This window comes from Oncorhynchus masou, chromosome 24 (genome assembly GCF_036934945.1).
Source record: "Oncorhynchus masou masou isolate Uvic2021 chromosome 24, UVic_Omas_1.1, whole genome shotgun sequence".
Taxonomy (NCBI): Eukaryota; Metazoa; Chordata; class Actinopteri; order Salmoniformes; family Salmonidae; genus Oncorhynchus; species Oncorhynchus masou.
The window spans coordinates 30112227-30136642 of NC_088235.1; the positions used below are offsets into that span (position 1 = coordinate 30112227).

The window sequence follows — 24416 nt, forward strand, 5'->3', positions numbered from 1 at the left end:
CAGAACAAGAATAGACTGACGAGTTTCAGAAGAAAGTTTCTGTTTCTGGCCATTTTGAGCCTGTAATCGAACCCACAAATGCTGATGCTCCAGATACTCAACTAGTCTCAAGAAGGCCAGTTTTATTGCTTCTTTAATCACAACAACAGTTTTCAGCTGTGCTAACATAATTGCATAAGGGGTTTCTAATGATCCATTAGCCTTTTAAAATGATCAACATAGATTAGCTAATACAACATGCCATTGGAACATAGGAGTGATGGTTGCTGATAATGTGTATGTTTTTTATGTGGTGTGTATCAGTACAAAGTAATAAAGCAATGGGCAAAAACTAGAAAGAGTATGTGTTTCGGTCAAACAAGTGTTGTGTGAAAGCTGCACGTGTAGATGAAAGGTGTGTGTGTGTGTGTGTGTGTGTGCTCATTTGATGCATATATTTAGCACACTGTGTTTTGTGCCTCTGCCACACACACCTGAGTCTCTGTGAGTTTGTCTGTTCTGCTTCTGTTTCTGCTTCCACTCTGTTTCGAGTTGTGTTTCATGTCTTAATGAATTCAAACTGAGGGTGTGGACTCTGGTACCACACAGCAGCAGTGAGTCAGCCTGTTAGTAGAGGTTCTGCTGCAGGGTTGACCCAGGCCCTGTTTGTGTGTGTGTGTTCTCCCGAAGAGAGGATCCAGGACCATGTACCATGTACTTCATAAAGTATTCAGACCCCTTGACCTTTTCAACATTTTGTTAGTTTACAGTCTTATTCTAAAATTGATTCAATTGTGTTTTTTCTTCATCAATATACACATAATACCCCATAATGTTAAAGCAAAAACAGTTTTTTAGAAATGTTTGCTAATTTCTTTAAAAAAGGTAAGCATGCCTTGGGGGTATGATATTTGTGCATCTGTTACTTTCTCACTCATTATTATTCACAGTTAATTCAGGATTATCTGTAATCATGGAAGCATCCACATTAATGTAGAAGTGTTCAGAAACATATTATTTTCTTATTTACAATAAAAGTGACTCCAAAATGACACAATGCATTATTTACCATTCAATTCTATTTGGCACAAAATAATCCTAAACAACCAAAACAAACTGGAAATGCATCCAACAAGTTTGTAAATTCACAAGCTTGATGAAGCCATTTCCTGCTCGTAATATACAAAACTTTTGACCACTTTAACACATATGAGTGAATTTGTCCCAATACATTTGGTGCCCTGAAATGGGGGGGACTATGTACAAAAAGTGCTGTCATTTCTAAATGGTTCCCCCGATATGAATGACAATACGCTCAAATGACATCTGCCAGTCTGTAACGCTCTGGGCGTAGTGGGTGCATAACTAACATAGCCTGACTAATCATAGCCTGACTAATCAGCCTACACACAAAGAGCAGACGGGCCTACTGGCTAACATAGCCCGACTAATCAGCCTACACACAAAACAGCAGACGGGGCTACTGGCTAACATAGCCCGACTAATCAGCCTACACACAAAACAGCAGACGGGCCTACTGGCTAACATAGCCCGACTAATCAGCCTACACACAAAACAGCAGACGGGCCTACTGGCTAACATATTCCGACTAATCAGCCTACACACAAAACAGCAGACGGGCCTACTGGCTAACATATCCCGACTAATCAGCCTACACACAAAACAGCAGACGGGCCTACTGGCTAACATAGCCCGACTAATCAGCCTACACACAAAGAGCAGACGGGCCTACTGGCTAACATAGCCCGACTAATCAGCCTACACACAAAGAGCAGACGGGCCTACTGGCTAACATAGCCCGACTAATCAGCCTAAACACAAAGAGCAGACGGGCCTACTGGCTAACATAGCCCGACTAATCAGCCTACACACAAAACAGCAGACGGGCCTACTGGCTAACATAGCCCGACTAATCAGCCTACACACAAAGAGCAGACGGGCCTACTGGCTAACATAGCCCGACTAATCAGCCTACACACAAAACAGCAGACGGGCCTACTGGCTAACATATCCCGACTAATCAGCCTACACACAAAACAGCAGACGGGCCTACTGGCTAACATAGCCCGACTAATCAGCCTACACACAAAACAGCAGATGGGCCTACTGGCTAACATAGCCCGACTAATCAGCCTACACACAAAGAGCAGACGGGCCTACTGGCTAACATAGCCCGACTAATCAGCCTACACACAAAACAGCAGACGGGCCTACTGGCTAACATAGCCCGACTAATCAGCCTACACACAAAACAGCAGACGGGCCTACTGGCTAACATATCCCGACTAATCAGCCTACACACAAAACAGCAGACGGGCCTACTGGCTAACATAGCCCGACTAATCAGCCTACACACAAAACAGCAGACGGGCCTACTGGCTAACATAGCCCGACTAATCAGCCTACACACAAAACAGCAGACGGGCCTACTGGCTAACATAGCCCGACTAATCAGCCTACACACAAAACAGCAGACGGGCCTACTGGCTAACATATCCCGACTAATCAGCCTACACACAAAACAGCAGACGGGCCTACTGGCTAACATAGCCCGACTAATCAGCCTACACACAAAGAGCAGACGGGCATACTGGCTAACAAAGCCCGACTAATCAGCCTAAACACAAAGAGCAGACGGGCCTACTGGCTAACATAGCCCGACTAATCAGCCTACACACAAAACAGCAGAAGGGCCTACTGGCTAACATAGCCCGACTAATCAGCCTACACACAAAACAGCAGACGGGCCTACATGCTAACATAGCCTGACTAATCAGCCTACACACAAAACAGCAGACGGGCCTACTGGCTAACATAGCCTGACTAATCAGCCTACACACAAAACAGCAGACGGGCCTACATGCTAACATAGCCTGACTAATCAGCCTACACACAAAACAGCAGACGGGCCTACTGGCTAACATAGCCCGACTAATCAGCCTACACACAAAACAGCAGACGGGCCTACATGCTAACATAGCCTGACTAATCAGCCTACACACAAAACAGCAGACGGGCCTACTGGCTAACATAGCCCGACTAATCAGCCTACACACAAAACAGCAGACGGGCCTACTGGCTCACATTGCCCGACAAATCGCCTACACACAAAGAGCAGACGGGCCTACTGGCTAACATAGCCCGACTAATCAGCCTACACACAAAACAGCAGACGGGCCTACTGGCTAACATAGCCCGACTAATCAGCCTACACACAAAGAGCAGACGGGCCTACTGGCTAACATAGCCCGACTAATCAGCCTACACACAAAGAGCAGACGGGCCTACTGGCTAATATAGCCCGACTAATCAGCCTAAACACAAAGAGCAGACGGGCCTACTGGCTAACATAGCCCGACTAATCAGCCTACACACAAAACAGCAGACGGGCCTACTGGCTAACATAGCCCGACTAATCAGCCTACACACAAAGAGCAGACGGGCCTACTGGCTCACATAGCCCGACAAATCGCCTACACACAAAGAGCAGACGGGCCTACTGGCTAACATAGCCCGACTAATCAGCCTACACACAAAGAACAGACGGGCCTACTGGCTAACATAGCCCGACTAATCAGCCTACACACAAAACAGCAGACGGGCCTACTGGCTAACATAGCCCGACTAATCAGCCTACACACAAAACAACAGACGGGCCTACTGGCTAACATAGCCCGACTAATCAGCCTACACACAAAACAGCAGACGGGCCTACTGGCTAACATAGCCCGACTAATCAGCCTACACACAAAGAGCAGATGGGCCTACTGGCTAACATAGCCCGACTAATCAGCCTACACACAAAACAACAGACGGGCCTACTGGCTAACATAGCCCGACTAATCAGCCTACACACAAAACAGCAGACGGGCCTACTGGCTAACATAGCCCGACTAATCAGCCTACACACAAAGAGCAGACGGGCCTACTGGCTCACATAGCCCGACAAATCGCCTACACACAAAGAGCAGACGGGCCTACTGGCTAACATAGCCCGACTAATCAGCCTACACACAAAGAACAGACGGGCCTACTGGCTAACATAGCCCGACTAATCAGCCTACACACAAAACAGCAGACGGGCCTACTGGCTAACATAGCCCGACTAATCAGCCTACACACAAAACAATAGACGGGCCTACTGGCTAACATAGCCCGACTAATCAGCCTACACACAAAACAACAGACGGGCCTACTGGCTAACATCGCCCGACTAATCAGCCTACACACAAAACATCAGACGGGCCTACTGGCTAACATAGCCCGACTAATCAGCCTACACACAAAGAGCAGACGGGCCTACTGGCTAACATAGCCCGACTAATCAGCCTACACACAAAACAACAGACGGGCCTACTGGCTAACATAGCCCGACTAATCAGCCTACACACAAAACAGCAGACGGGCCTACTGGCTAACATAGCCCGACTAATCAGCCTACACACAAAGAGCAGACGGGCCTACTGGCTAATATAGCCCGACTAATCAGCCTACACACAAAGAGCAGACGGGCCTACTGGCTAACATAGCCCGACTAATCAGCCTAAACACAAAGAGCAGACGGGCCTACTGGCTAACATAGCCCGACTAATCAGCCTACACACAAAACAGCAGACGGGCCTACTGGCTAACATAGCCCGACTAATCAGCCTACACACAAAGAGCAGACGGGCCTACTGGCTCACATAGCCCGACAAATCGCCTACACACAAAGAGCAGACGGGCCTACTGGCTAACATAGCCCGACTAATCAGCCTACACACAAAGAGCAGACGGGCCTACTGGCTAACATAGCCCGACTAATCAGCCTACACACAAAACAGCAGACGGGCCTACTGGCTAACATAGCCCGACTAATCAGCCTACACACAAAGAGCAGACGGGCCTACTGGCTAACATAGCCCGACTAATCAGCCTACACACAAAGAGCAGACGGGCCTACTGGCTAACATAGCCCGACTAATCAGCCTACACACAAAACAGCAGACGGGCCTACTGGCTAACATAGCCCGACTAATCAGCCTACACACAAAACAGCAGACGGGCCTACTGGCTAACATAGCCCGACTAATCAGCCTACACACAAAGAGCAGACGGGCCTACTGGCTAACATAGCCCGACTAATCAGCCTACACACAAAACAGGTGAAACCAATAAACAGAAAGAGGAAAAGGGATCAGTGGCAGCTAGTAGGCCGGTGACGACGACTGCAGAGTGCCACCTGAACAGGAAGGGGAGCCACCTTCGGTAGGAGTCGTGACAGTCTGCACTTTAACCTCATATTCATTGTATACTTTTAAATCCAAAGTGCTGGAGTACAGAGCCAACAATCTCACTGTCCCAATACTTTTGGAGCTTGCTGTATACAGTGCGCACGCACGCACACACACACACACACACACACACACACACACACACACACACACACACACACACACACACACACACACACACACACACACACACACACACACACACACACACACACACACACAAACCCCTGAGTTTTCTCAGAACTAGCTAACTGATACATGGGAGTCCTTGGAACAACTTGTTCTGGCTTTTACTTCTCGCTGCGTGCAAATAAGCATTCAAATAGCTCCCATTCAAATAGAAACATCCTGTACATTCACGCATGTATACAAGCCCACCTACACCTTCACATACCTATGTCTGGCCCTGGCCCTCTGTGAAGGACACCATCTCAACCATACACCTATGTCTGGCCCTGGCCCTCTGTGAAGAACACCATCTCAACCATACACCTATGTCTGGCCCTCTGTGAAGTACACCGTCTCAACCATACACCCATGTCTGGCCCTCTGTGAAGGACACCATCTCAACCCCACACCTATGTCTGGCCCTGGCCCTCTGTGAAGAACACCATCTCAACCATACACCTATGACTGGCCCTCTGTGAAGAACACCATCTCAACCAATCACCTATGTCTGGCCCTCTGTGAAGGACACCGTCTCAACCATACACCCATGTCTGGCCCTCTGTGAAGGACACCATCTCAACCACACACCTATGTCTGGCCCTCTGTGAAGGACACCATCTCAACCATACACCTATGTCTGGCCCTGGCCCTCTGTGAAGGACACCATCTCAACCATACACCTATGTCTGGCCCTGGCCCTCTGTGAAGAACACCATCTCAACCATACACCTACATCTGGCCATGAACGTCTCTCTCTCGCTCTGCATTCGGACAGGTGAGGATGAGAGGCCAGAAGTACGGGGATAACTGTTGATCACTCCATAGTGAATGAATATGCAAATGAAGCACACGGTAAATGAAAAACAAAGACAGTTTTTGGCAGCAGGCTTTTACCCTTGTTCCCGTTCATTTGGCACAGGTTCAAAACCGCCGGAAAGCCGGGAACCCAATGCTACTATCTCATAATGTATTCCAGTCGAAGTAAAGAAGAAAGACACAGAGGACAGAGAAAACTAAATCACTCTGTCGTCTCATCCAACACCCCAGAGCCATTTTCAGCCCTTTGTATTTTACACAACGATCTCAGCAGCATAGCTAGGTTTATTAAACCACTTGATTCTGCTAAGTACGGCCTGAAGTGGGTTTTGACTGGGTCGACGACAGAACAACAGGTTTAGTGTGGAGGTCTGGAGGACATAATGTCACTATGGAGGCAGGTCTCTCCTCTCCTGACCGTTTCTTCTCACTCCCTCTCTCTCTCTCTCTCTCTCTCTCTCTCTCTCTCTCTCTCCCCCTCTCTCTCTCTCTCTCTCTCTCTCTCTCTCTTTTCCTCTCTCTTTTCCTCTCTCTTTCTCTCTCTCTCTCTCGTTCTCTCTCTCACTCTCTCTTTCCCTCTCTCTTTCCCTCTTTCTCTCTCTCTCCCCCTCTCTCTCTCTCTCTCTCTCTCTCTGTGTTTCTCTCTCTGTGTTTCTCTCTGTCTTTCACCTCTCTCTCTCTCTTTCCCTCACTTTCTCTCTCTCTCTCCCTCTCTCTCTCTTTACCTCTCTCTTTACCTCTCTCTCTCTTCCTATCTCTTTTCCTCTCTCTTTCTCTCTCTCTCTCTCTCTCTCTCTCTCTCTCTCTCTCTCTCTCTCTTTTCCTCTCTCTTTCTCTCTCTCGCTCTCTCTTTCCCTCTCTCTTTCCCTCTTTCTCTCTCTCTCTCTCTCTCTCTCTCTCTCTCTCTCTCTCTCTCTCTCTCTCACACTTTCTCTCTTTCTCTCTCTCTCTCTTTCTCTCTCTCTCTCTCTCTCTCTCTCTCTCTCTCTCTCTCTCTCTCTCTCTTTTTCCCTCTCTCTCTCGCTCTCTCTCAAAACTGTCCTGGTCCCCGATCTGTTTGTTCTGTATTGCCAACTCCCATTGTCACAGATCTGGGACCAGGCTTCACTCAATATACTGTACCAATAAAAGGCTTTTATGGTAAGTGGGAGAGTATGGCAGGCCAGCCCCATGCTGCTGTATCTAGCAGTCACAGCAGATGACTACATCTAATCAATTGTCTGATAGCTGGTTTGGTAACACTACTACATAGAGAAGGACATGGCACTACAGTCTGATGGCTTGTTGGTAACATTAAAGAGAGAAAGATATAATGAGAAGAGACGGTCAGGAGAAGGGAGACCTGTCCTCCACACATTATGTCCTCCAGACCTCCACACTAAACCTGTTGTTCTGTCGTCGACCCAGTCAAAACCCACTCCAGACCGTACTTAGCAGAATCAAGTGGTTTAATAAACTTAGCTATGCTGTCCTCCTCTCCTCTAACTGGGGTGGAAGAGGGTCATGAGGGCCCTTCAAATATGTGTCTGTTGTCAAAACACAGTGAGATGGTTGAGATGAACAGATAAAGAAGTCAATTGCATCCTTGGGAAAGACAGGGGAGCCCCTACCCCTTGCCCAAACAAGAGATGGACAGGGCAAGGCAGCTGTGTGTGTACTGAGGACAGCAGACTTCCCCCTGGTGTTGAGATAACAGTAACCGGACACCACTGATCCTCTGGGTCCTTCAGGGGAGGCTCTTTGTCTGTCTGAGAGTGGCTCAATCAGCACACGCTGACAGAAGGATGGGACAGGCCCAGACACACACACACACACACACACACACACACACACACACACACACACACACACACACACACACACACACACACACACACACACACACACACACACACACACACACACACACACAGAGATTGGGCAGGGCTGGTTTTGGGGGTCAGGTCAGACACAGGAGCTAGGGGGCTGCTCTGGTCTGGCACGCAGGATCACACCAAGATGTCCAGCACTGACCTCCTCTCACTCTTGAGCAATCCTCTCCCGACCCTTCACCCCTATACCCCTGGGAGATGTGAGCAGCGACACCTGGCCCAGTATGATTACCGTTAAACATCTCAACAGCCACCACACAAGGAGAGACCATCTTCTTCCTTAGTGGGAATTTCATGCAGCACCAGAAGTAGTTTTTCCATCATCGATTTCCTCCCGTGTAAAGAGTCTAGAAGCTCTTGAGAGAAGGAGAGAAACAAATAAAACAGAAACATGAAGTGGTCCGTGCTGCTTTGTCTGTGGGTTCTGTTCTGGCAGCAGATGGTTGGGGCTTAAGAGGTTTCGCTCCAACAAAACTTCCTCTTCTTACTCAAGGCCTTCATAGCTACAAAAAGTGGGACCCATTTCAAAATAGACCTGGGGCTTTCCCATCCGCACCCGGAATGCAATAATTAACAATAATAATATAGAGATCCGTTCCGAACGGAGCTGAAGACAACTAGACCCGTTCTGAACGGACCTGAGGACAACTAGACCCATTCTGAACGGACCTGAGGACAACTAGACCTGTTCTGAACGGACCTGAGGACAACTAGACCCCTTTTAAACGGACCTGAGGACAACTCTACCCCTTTTGAACGGACCTGAGGACAACTAGACCCGTTCCAAACCGATCAGAGTGAGGGAAACAACAGGAAAGTACATTTTTGATTGATTCCATTGTGCCACAAAGTATTTGAAATGATTTCATAGTATTTTAACCCAGATCTGGTAAGAAGTTTAGTCCAGGCAGGTCTGTGTGTGTCCAGTCAAGTCTTTTCTGTATCACCAATCAGACAGCAGATGAGGAGCAGATGGAGGTTTAGGATATCAAAGGAAACAGTGACAAGGTGGGTAGTTAGAGATAGACAGGTAGTAATGACATCACTGACTGACTGATGCCTACCGGGGGAATCACCATATCTGGTGTCAGCTACAATCTCTTATCATCGACTTTGTCTTCTTCTTCAGAACTCAGAGAGAGACGTTCATACAAGGCCAGACATAGGTGTGTGTGTGGTTGAGAGGGTGTGTATGTTGTTCGGCCTCCCCTTGGAGCCTGGTTCCTCTCTAGGTTTCTTTTATTGTCACATACACCAGGTAGGCACAGTGAAATATATTGTTTTAGAGGGTCAGCCATAGTAGTATGGCGCCCCTGGAGAAATGTAGGGCACATCAACAGATTTTCACCTTGTTGGCTCAGGTATTCCAACCAGTGACCTTCAGGTTACTGGCCCAACACGCTAAACGCTAGGCTACCTGCCGCACTTCTGCCTTCTATGGAGTTTTTCCTAGACACTGTGCTTCTGCCTTCTATGGAGTTTTTCCTAGACACTGTGCTTCTGCCTCAGCATTGCTTACTCTTTGGGGTTTTATGCTGGGTATTTGTAAATCACTTTGTGGCTACTACGGTGTATAAAGTGCTCTATAAAATACATTTAATTGACAATATAATTTCAATGAATGGGAGAGTATTTATTCTTTGCATGTTTCAAGTGCTTCCCTGTATCGGATAGGTAGTTTTAGAAATATTCACAAACGTGTGTGTTTGTGCGCATGTGGTTTCTGCACCTCTGGTGTGGTGTTTTCCTGGAGGAGACGGTGATTGTGACAGTGAATGACTTGGCCCTGTGTAATATAATGGTGTGGTGTTGTGGGTGTGTGTACATAGATAGAAATGTGGGTGTCAGCGTATTGCCCAATATGGTCACCCCCAATGGAGTTTTGTCCTAAAAACAGCTTGTCGGCGTTCTCACAAATATCAATGGAGACAAACACACACACAATCGTTCTGACACACAATGGAGAAGCCGACTAGTGTCATGGGACAGTGGCATCTTACTGTGGATAGACAGGATCTCCCATATCAGGCCCATTGTGTTCAAAGACAGTAACAAGGAGGAGAGAAAAGAGAAGAGCTAACAACAACAAGTAAAGGATAGAGAAGATGGTCGACATCCCGCTGGTCATGGCTACCTATTGGTTCCCAGTCAGCTGTGTGTGTGTGTGTGTGTGTGTGTGTGTGTGTGTGTGTGTGTGTGTGTGTGTGTGTGTGTGTGTGTGTGTGTGTGTGTGTGTGTGTGTGTGTGTGTGTGTGTTTGCGTGCGTGCGTGCGTGCGTGCGTGCGTGTGTGCGTGTGTGCGTGGGACAGAGAGATGGTCAGCTCCTCTTGGTTGTTTTTCTTTTCTCTTCTCTGTTTATCATTGTTTGTTTTCCTTTTCTCTTCTTCTCTGTTTATCGTTGGGTGTTTTCCTTTTCTCTTCTTCTCTGTTTATCGTTGGTTGTTTTCCTTTTCTCTTCTTCTCTGTATATCGTTGGTTGTTTTCTTCTTCTTCTTCTCTGTTTATCATTGTCTGTTTTCCTTTTCTCTTCTTCTCTGTTTATCATTGGTTGTTTTTCTTTTCTCTACTTCTTCTTTGTTTACCATTGTCTGTTTTCCTTTTCTCTTCTTCTCTGTTTATCGTTGGTTGTTTTCCTTTTCTCTTCTTCTCTGTATATCGTTGGTTGTTTTCCTTTTCTCTTCTTCTCTGTTTATCGTTGGTTGTTTTCCTTTTCTCTTCTTCTCTGTATATCGTTGGTTGTTTTCCTTTTCTCTTCTTCTTTGTTTATCATTGGTTGTTTTTCTTTTCTCTACTTCTTCTTTGTTTGCCATTGTCTGTTTTCCTTTTCTCTTCCTCTGTTTATCCTCGGTTGTTTTTTTTCTCTACTTCTTCTTCTTCTTCTTTTCTGTTTATCCTTGGTTGTTTTTCTTAGTCGTCCTCTTGTGTTGGCTACAGCGAGGGGGGTAGGAGAGGAGAAAAGGCACAAAATCAAGCAATCATATCTTATATCTTAACTTATTTAACTCATTTCGGGTTCTATTCAGCTTGAGTTCTACATTAACCTAACCCTAAACATTCTTCCACTATCATTGAAAAATGATCTTAGACTGCTGAGCAAGCACACACATTGTCTTCTGGAGATGGATCTTTCCTTCACTAGTTGAGAGGTAGAGGGTTGTAAGGGAGGGGGTATGGAGAGAAGAGGGGGCTACTAATGGGCCAACTTGTCAACTCAGGGTTAACCCCCCAGGCCCCCCAAGGGTTAATGACCCAACGAAACAATGACTTGTAATCTGATTAGATAAAATCCTCTTCTCCTCCAGCCCTCAGGCCAATACACGCACGCACACACGCACGCACACGCACACGCACACGCACACGCACACACACACACACACGCACGCACACGCGCACACACACACACACACACACACACACACACACACACACACACACACACACACACACACACACACACACACACACACACACACACACACACACACACACACACACTCAACAACAGAGTTAAAAGATGGGATTAGCATACAATGGCCTTCTACAATGCCTTCACAGTCCAATGTTCTGACTGATGTTGCTCATTCAACCACCTATCTCTATCTATTGTAATTGGTTTAATGTCTCTCCCTGTACTAAATCTCCTAATTAGCTGACTTAGCATCTTTTCACTCCACATTTAGTTGTGTGGTAGCATTTATTTCTACAATGGATTCAATATGCTACTTCTACTTTGACGGGCTCCCGAGTGACGCAGCATTCTAAGGCATTGCGTAACAGTGCTCGAGGCGTCACTACAGACACCGTGGTTTGAATCCAGGCTGTATCACAGCGGTCTAAGGCACTGCATCTCAGTGCTAGAGGCGTCACTACAGACATCGTGGTTTGAATCCAGGCTATATCACAGCGGTCTAAGGCACTGCATCTCAGTGCTAGAGGCGTCACTACAGACATCGTGGTTTGAATCCAGGCTGTATCACAGCGGTCTAAGGCACTGCATCTCAGTGCTAGAGGCGTCACTACAGACATCGTGGTTTGAATCCAGGCTGTATCACAGCGGTCTAAGGCACTGCATAACAGTGCTAGACGCGTCCCTATAGACACCATGGTTTGAATCCAGGCTGTATAAATAAAAATAAATATATCCCATTTAGCAGACGCTTTTGTCCAAAGCGACTTACAAGTCGGCTGGGGCCACTACTTTTGCATATGGGTGGCCCCAGTGGGAAACGAACCCACGACGCTTGGCGTTGCAAGCGCCATGCTCTACCGACTGAGCCACACAGGACCCTGTATCACAACCAGCCGTGTTTGGGAGTCCCATAGGGCGGCGCACAATTGTCCCAGCATCGTCTGGGTTTGGCCGGGGTAGGCCGTCATTGTAAATAAGAATTTGTTCTTAACTGACTTGCCTAGTTAATTAAAGTAAAAAAGAAATGAGGAGTCCGGGTTTCAACAACCTGTTTTCAAGTAGGATAGGCCTTCTGACTTCAATGGGACTCGCATGCGTTGAATACAACAACCTTACAGTGAAATGCTTACTTACCAGCCCTTAACCAACAATGCATTTCAATAAATGTAAATAGTGTGTAAATAGTCTGGTGTAAATAGTAAATAGTCTGGTGGCCATTTGATTGATTGTTCAACAGTCTTATGGCTTGGAGGTGGAAGCTGTTAAGGAGCCTTTTGGACCTAGACTTGGCGCTCCGGTACCACTTGCCGTGCGGTAGCAGAGAGAACAGTCTATGACTTGGGTGACTGGAGTCTTTGACAATTCTTTGGGGCTTCCTCTGACACCGCCTAGTATATAGGTCCTGGATGGCAGGAAGCTTGACTCCTTTGTTAAATAAAGGTTGAATAACTGTACAACTCTGTAAAGCAATGTGCCTCTACAATGCCATACAATATTTAATGATTCATTATAAAGAGCAAACAGAAATGTTGACACTGGATACATCTAGATAGATTTCAGTGCTCGTCTCCCTATTTGAGTCTGGTATTTTGTCACTCTTTACAAATAGACATCCCACCAATGTGTTTCATTTTTGCAGCGCTCTGTGAGCAACATGATACTGTGATTTTAGTGCTCATCTTGAGTAATTCGATTAGGGGCTCTATTCAACCCGCATTGTGGTAGCTCAGCGTTGCATCGTGATTGAAATGTAAAGCCAATGTTCCCGTGTTAGCGCAGACTGCATTCACCATAAACGCTGCGTATGTCATCTCAATCAGAAATCACCTTTACATTTCTATCGTACAGTCTGCAACGTCCCAGTCATGTGTTGTTGTGTTTACGGAACTCTTTCTGTGGAGAGGATGTGAGCCTTCATTTTATCTGCTGTCTTAAACAAAGCAGCTCTCAGCCAATTACGATAGATATATCAAACACAGTCCTCATGCCCTGATTGGCCTAGCTGATTAGAGCTAACAGGAAATGGAAATATCGCTACAGTTAAAGAGAGGGGTCGGTGGGGATGAGCCCTAAATTCCACCCTGATTCCTATGTTGTTCTCTACTTTCAACCAGGGCCCATAGGGCTCAGGTCTAAAGTAGTGCACTGTATGGAATAAATGGTCCCAAATTGTCATTTGGGACACAGAGATGGTTTAAAGAGGGGGATGGTCTTTTTATCATGCTGAGCAGCTATCAGACCCATCAAGGGTGTGTTGATCTTGACTAATCATTACCACGAACTGAGGGAAGCCAGTGTCTTTGTCTGCATTGTCTAAATAAATTACTTTGTTATTTCTCATGATTCTGCATTTCCATCATTCCCAATGTAGCCGATGTCATGGATAGCTAGTTAGCTCACTATTGGTCGTGCAGGTGAGAGTAGTGGCTTCATATCAACAGATCTTTTGATCTGGATTGTCTAAATAAATGACAATTGTGTCTGCTATGAGTGTCTGTGGATTGTTTTTTTCTGTTTCTACACACAGCTGTTCATAACAGCAGACACTTTAAATCACAACCGTATTAGTAAATTCAATGCTCTATGGATCTCTTTATTTGCGGGGGGAGGGGTGCGAAGGACAGAATTGCACAATACTTTGGTCGTTCTTCAACTGTCTAGCTGGCGACGAGAAAATACCTTTAAAAATGAGCCAAAAAGAGAAACTGGACCCGTTTAATTGGCACTAGGGGTGTTTTAGTGTGACGCTTCTGTCTCTGCCCCTCCCTCCTTCCTTTCCTCCCTCCCTCCCTCCTTCCCACCCTCCCTCCCTCCTTCCCTTCCCTCCACCAACCTCCCTCCAAGCATTCAATTTCAAGGCCGTGTCATGAAGGTCTTTCTCTCTCTCAATTTAAATTTAAGGGGGTTTATTGGCATGGTAAACATATGTTTACATTTCTAAAAACAAAAGTGAAATAATCAATAAAAATGTACAGTAAACATTACACTCACAAATGTCATATTATGTCTATATACAGTGTTGTAGCGATGTGCAAATAGTTAAAGTACAAAAGGAAAATAAATAAACATAAATATGGATTGTATTTACAATGTGTTTGTTCCTCACTGGTTGCCCTTTTCTTGTGGCAACAGGTCACACATCTTGCTGCTGTGATTACAGACTATGGAATTTCACCCAGTAGATATGGGAGTTTCTCAATAGCAAGGCTATTGAGTCTGTACATAGTCAAAGATTTCCTTAATTTTGGGTCAGTCACGGTGGTCAGGTATTCTACCACTGTGTACTTTATGTTTAGGGCCAAGTAGCATTCTAGTTTGCGCTGTTTTATTGTAAATTCTTTCCAATGTGTCAAGTAATTATCATTCATCATTTTCTCATGATTTGGTTGGGTCTAATTGTGTTGCTGTCCTGGGGCTCTGTGGGGTCTGTTTGTGTTGTGCTCTCTCTCTCTCTCTCTCTCTCTCTCTCTCTCTCTCTCTCTCTCTCTCTCTCACTCACTGGCTCCAGCCCAGTGCATCTGTCCCTTGTCCTGAGCATATCAGATGTTCCTCTGTTCCTGTCATCCTTTCTTAAAGACCCTGATTCAAAGGGAACCTGAAGAGTGTGATGAGAGAAGAATGAAAGGAACTGTGGAGTAGAGAGGAGATGTTTATGAGTGATCTGAGAGCGGGGGGGTTGCTACATAGTGGGTCCAGATCAAAAGTAGTGCACTATATAGGGAATAGGGTGCCATTTGGGACGCAGACTTAGACTGCCTACGTATTAGCGTGTAAGTGTTGGCTGGTTAGTGGCTTGTGGTGGAGCTGTCAGTTACATGATGTGGTGTGTGTGTGTGGACTGGGTGGAAACTGGAGAGGGTTTTCTTTATTCTCCTCTGCTCTGTCTGTCGCCTGTGGTTTTGCGGTCGGCTCTCAGTGTGAGGTGGGGGAGAGGGGAGGTGAAAGTGACACGTTGTCTGGGGTGTTTGCGCTGTGGTTCTGCTGCTTTTCGACTTTAACACCAGTGTTCCACTAGTGTATACATCCTTATGCTTTACTAGCTAGTGCTGACAGTGAGGACTTGTGAAGACCAGAATCAACAACCTCTGCATCATTCTACGTGAGGTGTTAAAGTTCACAGTTAGCCATTGTTAAGTAAACACCAACTGAAAAGTACCAGTGGCCTGGCTTTGGCCCCAAGTCAGAGCAGGTTCACCAGAGACATGGATCAGTGAGACATGGGTGTCGGCCCCCGTAGATGGAAACAGAAAAGTCTGAGCATGTTGGGTAAAACACCGGGTTGAAACTGTTGGGTAAAACACCGGGTTGAAACTGTTGGGTAAAACACCAGGGTGAAACTGTTGGGTAAAACACCGGGGTGAAACTGTTGGGTAAAACACCGGGGTGAAACTGTTGGGTAAAACACCGGGGTGAAACTGTTGGGTAAAACACCGGGGTGAAACTGTTGGGTAAGACTCTGGGGTGAGACTGTTGGGTAAGACACTGGGGTGAAACTGTTGGGTAAGACACTGGGGTGAAACTGTTGGCTAAAACACCGGGGTGAAACTGTTGGCTAAAACACCGGGGTGAAACTGTTGGCTAAAACACCGGGGTGAAACTGTTGGGTAAAACACCGAGTGAGACTGTTGGGTAAAACACCGAGTGAGACTGTTGGGTAAAACGCCGGGGTACAATACAATAAATATTTACTCTGAGTTGCGCTTTGGTAGGTTGGTCGTAGATGCTGGTCGTGTTGGCCAAAATAGATCTTCCTGTCCTCGGACGAATGTCTCTGGTGGTAAATTGGATACGTTGTAGTAACGTCCTTGTGTGGTAGACGGACTACTCTGTGCGTCCTTTCCTAGCCCACGTTTACAGCGGCCGTTGCTAACTCAACGGCTAGGATGTATCACTTCTGTAGCGAATAAGAGTTCAAAGTTCATACCATTCGCAACCAAAGCTCACACTGAGGTTGGCTTCGTTCTGTAGTTATTATCTGAACCCTTCTGACATCGGATCATCATCCTAATGTACCCGGAACAGATAGTTATATTGTCGTCAAGGCTTTATATAGGAAGGGAGAGGAGACATTGTTTCATAGTTTAACCAATGTCTCTTCACGTGGGCGGGCCACTGAGTCGGGCCTAATTCACACATGAAAACCCAACATTTTAGAAGCTAAAATCACATTTCATCCCCTCCCAAATAATTTCATATTCAAACATTTAAATTGCACAACAATTCCATGTGAACCTGATAACTGTAATGTGTAGACTTTCCACTGTACCGTTTATGTCGTCCTATCATTGATGAGAATGTCACACATGACAACCGAACGGACATCATATTCATTAAGTACCAACGCATATGTTCAACTGATTGGATTACCAAAATATGGTTAATTTCCACCCACCTTCTGATGTTCCCAGAATCTCTGTTTAATTAACAAAGGAGAAAGAGAAAGGGAAGGGGGAAAGGTATTTATGGGGGGTGTCACATTCGTTATAAGGATCGGACCAAGGTGCAGCGTGGGATGCGTACGTTCTCGGAGAGAATGAACACTGAACAAACTAACAAAATAACCAAAAGAAACATGAAGCTATACAAATGAGTGCTAACAGGTAACGACACATAGACAAGATCCCACAAACACCAAATGGAAAATGGCTACCTAAATATGATCCCCAATCAGAGACAACGATAAACAGCTGCCTCTGATTGGGAACCATATCAGGCAACCATAGACATACAAATCACCTAGACCTACAAAAACCCTAGACATTACAAAAACTAGCGTACCCACCCTAGTCATGTCCTGACCTAACCAAAATAGAAAGAAAACAAAGGTATATAAGGTCAGGGCGTGACAGGGGGATCATAAACCTTACCCACAGGCCAACGTCATGACATGAGCTACCAAGTGTCTTGGACAGGCAAGCCCCATACTATTGTGGGGGACTTAATTCTTCCTGCTGTCGCGGATTTGGCTGGGACAATGCTGGGGAAATGGCCAAAAAAACTATACAGACAATGCCTTCATCAAACAACACTGTTTTCCAATTGATTTATAAAGCCCTTTTTACATCAGCCGATGTCACAAAGTGCTATACAGAAACCCAGCCTAAAACCTCAAACAGCAAGCATTGCAGATGTAGAAGCACGGTGGAAAAACTCACTAGAACGGCAGGAACCTAGGAAGAAACCTAGAGAGGAACCAGGATCTGAGGGGTGGCCAGTCCTCTTCTGGCTGTGCCGGGTGGAGATTATAACAGTACATGGCCAAGATGTTCAAACATTCATAGATGACCAGCAGGGTCAAATAATAATAATCACAGTCGTTGTAGAGGGTGCAACAGGTCAGCACCTCAGGAGTAAATGTCAGTTGGCTTTTCATAGCAGAGTTAGAGACAGCAGGTGCGGTAGAGAGAGAGAGAGTCGAAAACAGCATTTCCGGGACAAGGTAGCAGGCAGAACAGTTGAAACTTGAGCAGCAGCACGACCAGGTGGACTGGGGACAGCAATGAGTCATCAGGCTAGGTAGCCCTGAGGTATGGTCCTAGGGCTCAGGTCTTCCTAGAGAAAGACAGAGAGAATTAGAGAGAGCATACTTAAATTCACACAGGACACCGGATAAGACAGGAGAAAATACTCCAGATATAACAGACTGAGCTAGCCCCCCGACACATAAACTACTGCAGCATAAATACTGGAGGCTGAGACAGGAAGGGTCGGGAGACACTGTGGCCCTATCCGACGATACCCCTGGACAGGGCCAAACAGGCAGGATGTAACCCCACCCACTTTGCCAAAGCACAGCCCCCATACCACTAGAAGGATATCTTCAACCACCAACTTACTACCCTGAGACAAGGCCGAGTATAGCCCATGAAGATCTCCCCCATGGGACGAACCCCAGGGAGGCACCAAACCTGGACAGAAAGATCACGTCAGTGACTCAACCCACTCAAGTGATGCACCCCTCCTAGGGACGGGATGGAAGAGCACCAGTAAGCCAGTGACTCACGTAATAGGGTTAGAGGCAGAGAATCCCAGTGGAGAGAGGGTAACCCACCAGGCAGAGACAGCAAGGATAGTTCGTTGCTCTATTGCTTTTCCGTTCACCTTCACACTCCTGGGCCAAACTACACTCAATCATAGGAACTACTGAAGAGATGGGTGTTCAATAAAGACTTAAAGAAACCGAGTCCGCATTTCTCACATGGATAGGCAGACCGATCCATAAAAATTTAGCTCCATAGGAGAAAGCCCTGCCTCCAGCTGTTTGCTTAGAAATTCTAGGGACAATAAAGAGGCCTGCGTCTTGTGACTGTAGCGTACGTGTTGGTATGTACGTCAGGAACAAATCGGAGAGATAGGTAGGAGCAAGCCCATGTAATGCTTTGTAGTTTAGCAGTAAAACCTTGATATCAGCCCTTGCCTTAACAGGAAGCCAGTATAGAGAGGCTAGCACTGGGGTAATATGATCACATTTTTTGGTTCAAGTAAAATATATAGTGAAAACAATAATGGTCCTAAAATGGAACCTTGAGGAACACCAAAACTTACAGTTGATTTGTCAGCGGACAAACCATCCACAGAGACAAATTGATATCTTTTCGACAGATAAGATCTAAACTAGGCAAGAACTTGTCCATGTAGACCAATTTGGGTTTCCAATCTCTGCAAATCATTCGGTGATTGAAGGTGTCAAAATCAGCACTAAGGTCTAGGAGCACAAGGAAAGATGCAGAGCCTTGGTCTGATGCCATTAACAGGTAATTTACCACCTTCACGAGTGCAGCCTCAGTGCTATGATGGGGTCTAAACCAGACTGAAGCATTTCGAATACATTGTTTGTTTTCAGGAAGGCAGTGAGTTGAATGGGAGATTCGATATTGGCCGATAGTTTTTTATATTTTCTGGGTCATGGTTTGGCTTCTTCAAGAGAGGCTTTATTACTGCCACTTTTAGTGAGTTTGGTACACATCCGGTGGATAGGGAGCCATTTATTATGTTCAACATAGTAGGGCCAAGCACAGGAAGCAGCTCTTTCAGTAGTTTATTTGGAATAATGTCCAGTATGCAGCTTGAAGTTTTCGAGGCCATTACTATTTTCATGAATGTGTCAAGAAATATAGGATTAAAAAACTTGATCCTAGGTCCTGGTAGAAGTTAATGAATTTATCACTGCTGAAGTGAAAGCCATCCTCTCTTGGGTAATGCTGCTTTTTAGTTAAATTTGCGACAGTATCAAAAATACATTTTGAATTGTTCTTATTCTCCTCAATTAAGTTGGAAAAATAGGATGATCGAGCAGCAGTGAGGGCTCTTCGATACTGCATGGTACTGTCTGTCCAAGTAAGTTGGAAGACTTCCAGTTTGGTGTAGCTCTATTTTTGTTACAATTTTCTGGAAGCTTGCTTCAGGGCTCGGGTATTTTCTGTATACCAGGGAGCTAGTTTCTTATGACACATGTTTTTTGTTTGTAGTGGTGTGGCTGCATGTAGGGTATTACGCAAGGCTAAATTTAGTTCCTCAGTTAAGTGGTTAACCAATTTTTGTACTCTGACGTACTTGGGTAGGTGGCGGGGGTCTGGAAGGGCATCTAGGAATCTTTGGGTTGTCCGAGAATTTATAGCACGGCTTTTTGATGATCCTTGGTTGGGGTCTGAGCAGATTATTTGTTGCGATTGCAAACATAATGAAATGGTGGTCTGATAGTCCAGGATTATGAGGAAAAACATTAAGACCCACAATATTTTTTCCACGGGACAAAACTAGGTCCAGAGTATGACTGTGGCAGTGAGTAGGAGACATGTTGGACAAAACCCACTGAGTCGATGATGGCTCCGAAAGCCTTTTGGAGTGGGTGTGTGGACTTTTCCATGTGACTGTTAAAGTCACCAAAAATGTGAATATTATCTGCCATGACTACAAGGTCCGATAGCAATTCAGGGAACTCAGTGAGGAATGCAGTATATGGCCCAGGAGGCCTGTGAACAGTAGCTATACAAGTGATTGAGATGGCTGCATAGATTTCAGGACTAGAAGATCAAAAAACAAAAACAGTCAACATTTTTTCTTGTAAATTGAAATTTGCTGTTGTAAATGTTAGCAACACCTCTGCCTTTGGAGGGATGCTCGGGGGATATGGTCCCTAGTGTAACCAGGAGGAGAGGCCTCATTTAACACAGGAAATTCATCAGGCTTAAGCAGTGTTTCAGTAAGGCCAATCACATCAAGATTATGATCAGTGATTAGTGCATTGACTATAACTGCATTGGAAGTGAGGGATCTAACATTAAGTAGCCCTATTTTGTAACAGTATTTTTATTGGAATTTCACAATTTTCACCCATATTAAGAGATACAACAACAGAGACAAAGCACACAGAAAAAAAACAATAAAAACAGCACCCACTTACACATATATATATGCACATATATACACATACATATACATACACACACATACATATACCCATGCATATACACACACATACGCGCACGCACGCACACACACACACACACACACACACACACACACACACACACACACACACACACACACACACACACACACACACACACACACACACACACACACACACACACACACACGCACACACACACACACACACACACACACACCCATACATATATACACCATTTTCCTCTTCCCGCTCGGTGTTTCTCTCACCCCATCCCCATCATTGCGTCTCTCAATACATACATTTTAAACAAACTTACAAACAGAAATTAAACAAAAAAGCTCAGTTTAAACCAAGAGGTTAGGTTCCACACATGGAACGTACAGTGTAGTTCTGAAATACATAGATCTCCGCCATTCTAAGAGAATCCTTGCAGCATAATAGCTGATACCTCAGGTTCGAGGTAATTTAGATAAGGTTCCCATACTTTGTAGAACTGGTCTGTTTTAGAATGCAATGTACATGTCAGATATTCCAGAGGCACCCATTCAAATAGTATCTTATGCCAATCTTTAATAGAAGGAACCTTATCACTAATCCAGTGTAAAAGGATGTTTTTCCTCGCTGCGAAGGTAAGGATGTTGTAAAGCCTCCTTTTACCCACAGAAGTAACATGCCTACTAGGGAGACCTAACAGTAAAGAAACTGGATCCAATTCTAGATCAACCCCTAGGATCTTTTCAATTTCTTGCAGAACACCCGACCAGTATCTTTGTATTTTGGTACATGACCATAAACAATGTGTTATGGTGCCTGTATCAGTTTTGCATTTTAGACACTGAGGGGAAGAGGAAGTGGGGCTAAAAGCATGTCTGCGATTTGGGGATATATGCAATCTGTGTATTATTCTTAATTGGATTGCTCTAGTACGATTACATATAGATATTGTTTTTGCATATCTCCAAATGTCCTCCCACATCTCTTCGTCAATAGTAACAGACAATTCTTTCTCCCACACTTGTTTCACCCTCTGTGTGTTGACAGCAGAAAAGGACCTTAAAGTATCATAAAACAGACTTACAGACATTTTCATTTGTGGGAAAAAAAGCATTCTTTCAATGACAGACACATCAGGGTTACCAATTAAGGTGGTGCTCTTCAGAATATAATGTCTTACTTGTAGGAAGCAGAAAAAGTCCAGCTTTGGGAGTCAATACTTCTCGACCATCTGCTCAAATGACAACAAAATCTTATCAGCAAATAAGTCATTTAGCCTGTGTATGCCCTTGTTAAGCCATAAGTTAAAACCAGCATCCAGCAATCCTGGACTGAAATCTGGGTTGTTAAGAATTGGGGTAAGAGCAGAGGTTAGTTTGGACCTTCCCAGGAAGCGTTGAACTGACCTCCATACTTTGAGTGTGTTAAGTGTAATGGGATTATTGCAGTGATCTTCTACAGACTTGAAACTTCTGAAGAATAAAAGATCCTGTAAGGGGTATTTTGAAAGAGAAGTCTCAACGTCTAACCAAATAGAGGAGTCATCATTTGTGATCCAGTCAGAAATATAACAAAGGTGGGCACACCACTGATAGAACCTGATATTGGGCAGGTCCAAGCCGCCCATAGAACTTGGCAGCTGCATTAAGTCTTGGCTTGCGTTTACTCCATATAAAGGAACTTAGCCATCCATTTACATCCTTTATTACCTTATTGGAGAGTAATACTGGGATCATTTGGATTGGGTAAAGTAGTCTAGGTAAAATGTTCATTTTCAAGAGGGATATTCTACCCAACCAAGAAATCGGGAGAGAGTTCCAACGCTCCAGATCCTGTCTTATTGTATCAAACAAGGGAACAAAATTGGCTTTGTACATTTGCTGGAATAAGTAGCCCTATTTTAAGATGTGAGATATCACATTCTCTTTCAATAATGACATAATGACAGGAATGGAGGAGGTCTTTGTTCCAGAGAGATTGCTAAGGCAAACACCGCCATGTTTAGTTTTGCCCAACCTAGATCGAGGCACAGACACGGTCTCAATGGGGATAGCTGAGCTGACGACACTGACTGTGCTAATGGAAGACTCCACTAAGCTGGCAGACTGGCTAACAGCCTGCTGCCTGGCCTGCACCCTATCTCGTTGTGGAACTAGAGGAGTTAGAGCCCTGTCAGTGACATGGCAGGAGATGTTTTGAAACAATTACTGCTTCGCATACAAGCCAGTGAATTATATACGTTACAGCTGGATGAGTCAACAGACACAGACCTGGCCCACGGACCTGGCACAGTTCCTGGTATATGTCCATTACGTTTATGGGGGGTCAATTAAGGAAGACATCCTCTTCTGCAAACCACTGGAAACCAGGACAACATGAGAGGATATTTTTAAAGTACTGGACAGCTTTGTGACATCAAATGGACTTTGGTGGTCAAGATGTGCTAGCATCTGTACAGATGGCGCACAAGACATGACAGGGAGACATAGTGGAGTGGTAACGCAGCGCAGTTGCTCCTGACGCCACTTGTGTTCACTGCAGGATCCACCGTGAGGCTCTTGCTGCCAAGGGAATGAATGACAGCTTGAAATACATTCTAGGCACGACAGTGAAAATGGTTTAGTTTGTTAAAGCAAGGCCCCTGAACTCTCGTGTATTTTATGCATTATGCAATGATATGGGCAGCGACCATGTAACGCTTTTACAACATACAGAAGTATTAAAGGTTATCAAGGGGCAAAGTATTGACACGTTTTTTAAAATTGAGAGACGAGCTTTAAGTTTTCTTTACTGAGCATTTTCACTTGTCTGACCGCTTACATGATGATGAGTTTCTCACACGACTATCTGAGTGATGTTTTTTCTTGCCTGAATGATCTGAACCAAGGATTACAGGGCCTCTCCGCAACTATATTCAATATGCAGGACAAAATTGAGGCTGTGATTAAGAAGTTAGAGCTCTTCTCTGTCTGCATTAACAAGGACAACACACACGTCTTTTCATCATTGTATGATATTTTTGTGTGCAAATGAACTCAAGCTTATGGACAATGTCAAATGTGATGTAGCAAAGCACCTGAGTGAGTTGGGTGGGGAATTACACAGGTACTTTCCCAAAATGGATGACACAAACAACTGGATTCATTATCCCTTTCATGCCCTGCCTCTAGTCCACTTATCGATATCTGAACAAGAGAGCCTCATTGAAATTGCAACAAGCGGTTCTGTGAAAATTAAATTTAATCAGAAGCCACTGCCAGTTTCCTGGATAGGGCTGCGCTCACAGTTTCTTGCCTTGGCAAATGGTGCTGTTATGACACTGATGCCCTTTGCAACCACGTACCTATGTGAGAGTGGATTCTCGGCCCTCACTAGCAGGAAAACTAAATACAGGCACAGAATGTGTGGATAATGATTTTAAGACTGAGACTCTCCAATACAACCCAACATTGCAGAGTTATGTGCTTCCTTTC

General features: G+C 45.2%; 1 protein-coding gene across 3 annotated transcripts in view; it reads left to right on the top strand.

Annotated features, from left to right (window-relative positions):
* macrod2 (mono-ADP ribosylhydrolase 2) overlaps positions 1-24416 on the top strand; it is a 1245161-nt gene that overhangs the window by 212949 nt on the left and 1007796 nt on the right. The window lies entirely within an intron of this gene.